Here is an 8,416-nt window from a genome sequence, read left to right as displayed (position 1 = left end):
GAGGCATTGTCTGTGCCAATGCAGGTGCACACAATGCAGAGCTCCTAAAAACCCCCAGAACACACCTAAGAAAATGAATTGGGATTTAGAACATGTTCCACCTTGACGTCATGAAAACCAGATTTCAACTCTTCCAAGCAAAGAACACCTTTCTGCCACCTGGACCAAGGTACAGTTTGGTGTGGGGGAGGGTAGGAGTAAGGAGGAGAGAAGAGAGAAAAATGTGACAAAAAATCAAACCCTCCCTCCACCGTCTCATACTTCCAAGACTGAGCCTAGGGAAGGGGAGAAATGCTAATTCAATGAAAGTCTGCACTTTTGTGATTATTTTGACTGGATGTTGGGGGTATAACAACGTGATCAGAAAAGCTGTAACACCTGCCTGAGGTTCCATCCAGGTGTAAGGAAGAACAAAGAAAGGAAAGCAGGCTTGAAGGGGAAATGATGGGAAATCATACAGATGCTGGCTAACCAGTGTAGCTCATCAGTAAACCAGCTGTAGGCTAGTTAACTTTTAGGAGTCCCCAGAGCTCTAGAGACCACAGACCCAGCAGGGGACAAGAATCACAGCCTCTCTCATCCACCCCGCACCCCCAGCCAGTCTCAGGATCATACAAAATGTGAGCTCCTGTGCAGAACTGCCCATTATGGCCTTGAACAGAGAAAAGGACAGAGGTGAAAATAAGTGATGTCTTAGCCTTTGCGGGAAAGTGATGTCATGCGATACCCAGGAGGGAATCTCCAGAATCAAACCTGGTCAGAATTAGGTCTAGTTGCTCTACAAGGAGGAAGTGAAGAACTGACGATGACAACAGTGTAATCCATAGCGTGTTTGATAATTCATTCATCCCTATTTCACGTTACTCTTGGGTTGCCTCCCCTAGCATTATGGGGAGAAAGGTAACGGCTGAACTTTCACCTCTACAAGTAACACATAATAATAAGTAACACACAACTTAAATAATAATCATTTAGTCCTTGACCACATGGCTACTTCTTGGCAATTAAAGTCAAGTTCCCAGTGCCTGGAATAAGGAATACCCAGCAAGTGTCCAATTCTGCCTTAATGGGACTTTTTTGTGCTACATGTGCTATTCAAACCTATGCCCAAACCCACAAAAAAAAACAGGATCTCTGGAAACCCCAATCCTAAATAATATCTCCAATACCAAAACAGGACATTCTGTCCTCGACAAACTAAAATCATGAAGCCAATAAATTACAAAATCCCAACATATGCCCATATTCTAATAAATCGTAACACGGTTCACTTTATATACCAATGCTATGTATGCTTCCCTCTAGCTTCCTTTTTCAACTTTAACAGCAGTTTTATTTTTCCAAATATTTCCATTTTGCTCTTTTTCAGAAAGTAAATGAGATAACTGCTTTCAACTGCAATTTTATGCTTTTAGAATAGGTTTTTGTGGGCAGCCGGTTGGCTCAGGTGGTTGGAACACAGCACTCATTAACACCAAGGTTGCCGGTTCGATTCCCACATGGGCCAGTGAGCTGCGCCCTGCACTAGACTGAAGGAAAAGGACTAGGAGCTGATGGGCCATGGAGAAACACACTGTTCCCCAATATTCCCCAATAAATTTTTTTTTAATTGTAGTTTAAAATGGTGTAAAACATGGCATTTTTCCAAACTACTTCTATTTAAAACACAATACAGAGATATAGGTACAGCCTTTCATTTCCTGCAAATGAATCTGCTTTTGCAACATACGTGACTCTGAACTACATGAGAACTCCATGCTTATACTGCCCTTGCTCAGAGCCCTTCTCTGGATGGGGAGAATGACTAGGCTACATGTCTAAGGCCTGGTGCAATGATCCTCAACGCTCCGAGCACATTTGTAAAAATGCCAGCACCCCACCCCCAGAGATTCTGACTTAACTGGTGTGGGTTGGGCCCAGGCAGCAGTATCTTTAATAACTCTTGAGGTGAATCCCATGGGCAGCCAGGACTGAAAACCACCAACCCAGTGGAAAAGCAATGAGTCCTGGGACAGAATCCTGGCTCTGCCACACCCCAGCTGGGTGGATGATTTGGGGGACCTTCCATCACCTGTGTCAGTTCAAGTGAAGTAAGATGGATGTATGTGGAAACATCTTGCCAAGTGCTGCATAACGAGAGTTGCTTAGTCTAGATGATTGTTGAATGAAAATGCCTGGCAGCATTTGTCCAGAGTTAATGATCTTGAACCGGAAAACGAACAGAGAAGTGAGACATCTTGTGGCCAAAAAAGCCAAACCTCAAGACTCCATAGCTTAACCGCCTTAGGGCTGCAAACAGTATTTGAGAACAGGAACTTGAAGACAGCAACCCACGTCAGTCACATACATATCGTGTTTCCCAGAAAATAAGACCTAGCTGGACAATTATTTTACTATAATATAAGACCCGTGTTATCTAACATAATATAAGACCGGGCTCTTATATTAATTTTTGCTCCAAAAGACGTATTAGAGCTGATTGCCCAGCTAGGTCTTATTTTCAGGGAAACACAGTAGAACACTGAATACAGGCACAGAGAATCAAGAACACACCCAGAACTTCTCACCAGAGAGTCATTCAACAAACAATTATTGCACACCTTCTCTATGCCAGGCCTCAATAGGTGGTGAGCAATAAACATTAGAGTTTTCAATAAAGAGCACAAATAAGTACATCACATGCTGTGTTAAGTGACAGGAAGGAAAAGTACATGGAGCACTCAGATCATGTAAAAGAGAAGCTGACTTGTCTGCAAGGACAGATAAGACTTCCCCGGAAAGGGACATTTGAGCTGAGAACTGAAGGGAAAGTGGGGGCAAACGTTTGTGTAGAGGCAAAGGCATTCCTGCAAGAGTAGGGTTCAGAGGACATGTGGCACATTGGAAGAAAGAAGAAAGGTCAGAGAGACTGGGGCAAAGGGATGGCACAGCATGGTACCTGAGAACAAAGGCTCTGGAGCCAGACCGCCTAGGTTCAAATCTGGGTTGACCACTTTCAGTGTATAACCCCGGGCAAGTTACTTAACTGCCTCATCTGTAAAATAGGTATAATGATATCTATCTTATACGCTATTAATAGAGATTCAGTGAGTTAAAACAAGCACAAGTATATAGTAAGCACTCAATGAATGTAATGATTATAACCATTATTAATAATGATACTCTTACTTCTTGACAGCTAGGGGTGGGAAAATTCACCTACTAGTAACATGCTGCTTACATTGAACCTTTTCCATCAGGAGTAGGATAGTGATTTGGCCCAAAGTGTGAAAATATGTTTACCCCACATCAGAACTCACCAAAGCCCCCTAGAAGACACGCTCCATAATCAGTGGGCCAGATGACCCTTCTGTGGATGAGAGTCAGACTCCTCGCCCAGCCTCCTCTGTGATCACTCAGTGGGCCCATGTTCAAGTGTCATGTGTTGAGACTACGCATGGGCTCGACGGCATGATTTCTCCTCTCCAAGGCTACCTACCACTGCTGAGTACCAACTACCAACACAGCAGCTAACTCGGAGCCCTCAAAATAATACCATTCCTTGGGTGGATCAAAGTGCCACCTAATAGCAGATTGATGGTTTTGGATCCCTGCCATCATGGAAGGAACTGTTTTGTTTTTATTACCAAAGAAACTTATTTTGAATTTGGGTTTGTTCTCACTGCTTGCCACCCTTCTGCCAGCAACACCATCCGTAATCACTTAATAAACGTCATTGCATCCCATATATCATAGCCCTTTTCTAAGGAACTCACTTTAGAGTGAAAGAAGAAAGACAATGGGCTTGTACCATGGGATTTACTAGATTTACCATGTATTCCATCACCCAGAAATAGCTGGCCTTATAGAACAGTGGACTAGTCTATTGAAGAGTCAGTTATAGTATCAGCTGGAAAATAACACCTTGAAATACTGGAGCTCTTCTGCAGCAGGTAGCATCTGCTTTAAGGGCTCTTTCTTCTCAAAAAAATCCATAGGTACCAAGAAGTATAAATAGGAAGTGATAGGTCAGCCTGTAAAGGAACACGCATGGTCAGGCAACTTAAGAAAGTTTTTAGTGTAAGAGCAAGACTTTATCGACTGAGCAAAAGATGGCTACAACCCAGGTTTCACGTCTAAAGGAGACTTGCAGCCCTGAGAGAGGGGGTGAGGAGGGTTTTATAGCTGTGCTGACAGGGGAGCAGTGTTTAAACAGAAAGTGTTGACTGCCTGCAAGCCAGTGGCTGTTTTGTGACGTTTCCTGTTATCGCAAGTTCAGCTCTGTCTGCAGGTGCAGGCCCACAGACATTTTGTTGTTTTCTTGCAGACATGGCTCTGTCTGTAAGTCAAGGTCTCTGAGACCTGAATTCAAAGACCTAACATTAAGTCAGGTCTCTAATATTCAGAGACCTAATAGGAAGTATCTCTCACGTTGACATGTAATGACCCATCGTCAAGGGTTTCATTTCCTATTTCTGAAACTGGATATGCTGACCTAAGATACCCAGAGGAGAAATATTTCCACCAGGAAACACAACAATTATTCCCGTAAATTAGGAGACTGCTACCAGGCTATTTCCAACATCTCATTACACTGGGAAAACAGGTTTTAAAAAATGTTCATAGGTATGGCAGTGTTGCAGACTGGGTTTTTCAAAAGCAGACACTGAGATGGAGTTTGGTGTACAGGATATTTATGAAGGACCAACATCTGTGGAAGGGAATAGGAGGAGAAAGGATTGGGCAGAGAGAGAAGCTAAACTGTTGAACTGTAGTGCAGGCCCAACAAATCTCAGACAGCCCCAGGAGGAGCTCTGGAGCATATATGAGTCACCAGACTTGTCTGATGTTGGGCCAAAATGGCCAGGCCTCATTAACTGTGGCTCCATCATTCATTGGGTATAGGCCACCCAGGGAAAGACATGCCCTTAGGTGAGGAGATCTCTGTAACTGAGGCTCCCTGAAGGAGCTGACAGCTGGAGGCCATCTGCTGACAGCCCTCCCAACTGCTGGGGCAACAGGTTCTTTTTTGAAGGGGGCTCTGGGAAGTGTATCTCTATGTCCTCCCATAGGATGATTGATCCTGACAATTAAGGGAAGAAGGTCTGCTGACACACAAATGGAGTGTGGTATGTTGTTTCTAAGATGCTCCTCAATGATCTCTGCCTCCTGGTGTTCATGTTTTTGTGAGCTTGGAAATATGAACCTCCCCCACGAGTTGATTCTTCAGATGAGACCACAGCCCCCACTTGGGAAACTGTCATTATGGGGAAAAGGATGTTTTTGGATGTGGGACTGTAGAGATAGTTGTCTTTTTTGGCTGTCCAGGATATAAATACCTTTCTTAATAAAAAGAAATCTCAAAATCAGTGGTAGACAGGACCCCAACTCCAAGTCAAATGTCTAAAGGAGCCAGACATTTCTTCTTGCCAACTGCACGACAGCTGAATCTCAGGCACATCGCCCAGACTCATGGAATCAGATGTCATTACCTGTGTGACTGAGACAAAAATGCACTGTTTCAGAAATATCTGAGATTCTTCAAGGGGTATCTTGGGAGTCATCTCTTATGCCCACCCTTCTTTGGTGCTGCTCCACATTTTTTTTTTTTTTTTCAGATTTTATTGGGGAAGGGGAACAGGACTTTATTGGGGAACAGTGTGTACTTCTAGGACTTTTTCCAAGTCAAGTTGTTGTCCTTTCAATCTTAGTTGTGGAGGGCACAACTCAGCTCCAGGTCCAGTTGCTGTTGTTGGTTGCAGGGGGCGCAGCCCACCATCCCTTGCAGGAGTCTAACCGGCAACCTTGTGGTTGAGAGCCCGCTGGTCCATGTGGGAATCGAACCAGCAGCCTTCGGAGTTAGGAGCACGGAACTCCAACCGCCTGAGCCACTGGGCCAGCCCCCTGCCCCACTTTCTAAGCCTCCTCATTGAGTCTGGGTTACCTTCCCAATAAATTCCTTTGATGCTTAAAGTGTGCAGACATGGGCTTGTTTCCAGCCAAGAACACTGAGTGATATATCCACCAAGGTATCTCCTTTCCTATTAAGACTGATCCAGTTTCTCCAAAGTGTGTTATATGGGACACTAGTCCAGAAATACGCTTTGCCCAAAATAGGTTCTAAGATTAAATAAGTTTGGTGAATATTCCATGCTATATGCCTTTTTTTAAAAGATTTATGGGAACTATGATCCTATTAAACATTCCAAGAAGTCCTATGTGAAGAAAATCTGTTTAACATTGTTTATACCAGAGTTTCCATTATGGTTTTTTGTTTATGCTTATTTAATGGGTGATCCTTCTCTCTCTGAACAACAATGGTCTGAAGCCAAGAAAGGAAGATTCAGAGAGAGACTGCAGTTCCCTTCAAGTTTCAGTTTACTCTATGAGGTTTTGTCATTTTCCCCGGTTGAACCACACGAAGAATCATCACCCCCGTCAAAAGCCTCCGTGTTACCCACAGAATATCAACGCCATTCTGTTGAGTAACCTGTATTTTTCCCATTAATTTCAGATGCTTCCTTTGACATTAACAGAGTGTTTTATTCTGGGGTCTGCTAACGGTCTCTCTATTCTGTTTCATTGATCTTCACATTTTTTTTTAATATTACCAAACTAATAATTGCTTTACAAAACATCTTAAAATATGGTGGTCTGTTTTTTAACCTTTTTTTAAATTAAATGTTTCTTAGCCATTCTTAACTTGTTCTTTCAAATACCTTTTGGCAAGTTACAATAACAAAGTCCTATTGAGATTTTAAGTAAAGCTTAATTTTAGTAAATTTAGTAATTTTAGTAAAGCCATAAAATTTCTTAGGAATACTTGATGTCCTTAAAATAGTCTTTATACCTAGATACACATGATGGCTCTATACTTCCTTTATATCTGAGAGTCAACAATTTTGGTTTTCTTCACATAAGTCCCAACCTTCTTTTTTTTCTGAAGGGAAGAACACAAAGTTATTATTATTTATAGATGATATTATTTTTTTATCTATGAAATCTGAAAAAAATCCAAAAGCGTTCTTTAAATTTATAAGATATTTCAGTCATCATATGGATAAAAATAATCCACATGAATAATTTTTCTATATACCAAACAACCCATTAAAAATAAGGATATGCACCATAAAGATGTATGTACCCCTATGTTCATTGCAGCATTTTTCATGGTGGCCAAGACATGGAAATAACCAAAGTGTCCTTCAACAGATTATTGGGTAAAAAAGATGTGGTACATACATACAATGGACCATTACTTGACCATAAGAAAGGATGAAATACTGCCACTTATGACATCATTGATGGATCTTGAGATTATCACGCTAAGTGAAATAAGTCGGAGAGAAAAAGTTGAGAACCATATGACTGCACTCAAATGTGGGATATAAAGCAACAAACAAAGAAACAAAAACTCATAGACACAGACAACAGTTTAGTGGTTACCAGAGGGTAAGGGGGAGGTGGTAGAAGAGGGAAAAGGGGTCAAATATATGGTGATTGAAGGAGAACTGACTGTGGGTGGTGAACACACAAAGCAATATGTAGATGACATAGAATTGTACACTTAAAACCGATACAATTTTACTAACCATTGTCACCCCAATAAATTTAATCAAAATTAACTTTAAAAATATGGGTATGCTGAGAAATTGGGAGGATTCCAGATATTTTTTAAGAACAGAATTAACAGGACTTGGTAATGGGTTTGGTGTAGAGTATGTTGGGGTGGCGTTATCAATTAAATTTTTCAGAATTTTGTGTCACTATCACTCTCCAGAAGAACCATGTTGGATTATACAATCTCATTTCAATTTTAAGTCCATATTTTTGCCTCTCAATGACACTTTTCAAAGTTCCTGGCATTCCGAATTTTAGCACTGCTCGTGTGGTCTTTGCTACTTTGATTTATTTTGTTCTTTTCATTTCTGTTGCCTGGAACTGGGTTTGGATAACTAGTCAACTTCTCCCCACCATTATTCCCAGAAATCTGCCTATAAGGTTCTCTGTGACTATTTCCCCCTCACTCTTTTCTGGTTGTTTGATGAAGTCAGAGGAAGAATCATCTGCTAGAGTTGCACAGTGGAATGAAAAGAGTGAAGATTTAGAACAGTGGTAGAGGAGAAAGGAAGAGGAAACTTACCAAAGACAGAGAAGTGGACAGCCAGCCAGAGACCACATAGTGACCCTGAAATTCAGAGTGGCCCTGTACATTTCAAAGGCTCTCAGACCCTTTGAAAAAGCATCCATGAAGGTAGGAAAAGGAAAGGCCAAAGCTCCTTTTCTGGACTAACTTAAAATCTTGCAAGGTATGCCCTCAGGGGGGAAAAATATATCAGTGTAAATATTGTTATCAGGGCATCAAATTACTGAGTGACAACCAATCCGACTTATGGACTTTCAAGGGTTAAAGGTTACACTTCACAATACATAATGA

The sequence above is a fragment of the Rhinolophus sinicus genome, chromosome 2, assembly GCF_057876585.1.
Source record: "Rhinolophus sinicus isolate RSI-liver-muscle chromosome 2, RSI-T2T, whole genome shotgun sequence".
NCBI classification, from domain to species: domain Eukaryota; kingdom Metazoa; phylum Chordata; class Mammalia; order Chiroptera; family Rhinolophidae; genus Rhinolophus; species Rhinolophus sinicus.
Note: the sequence above shows the minus strand (reverse complement) of the source record.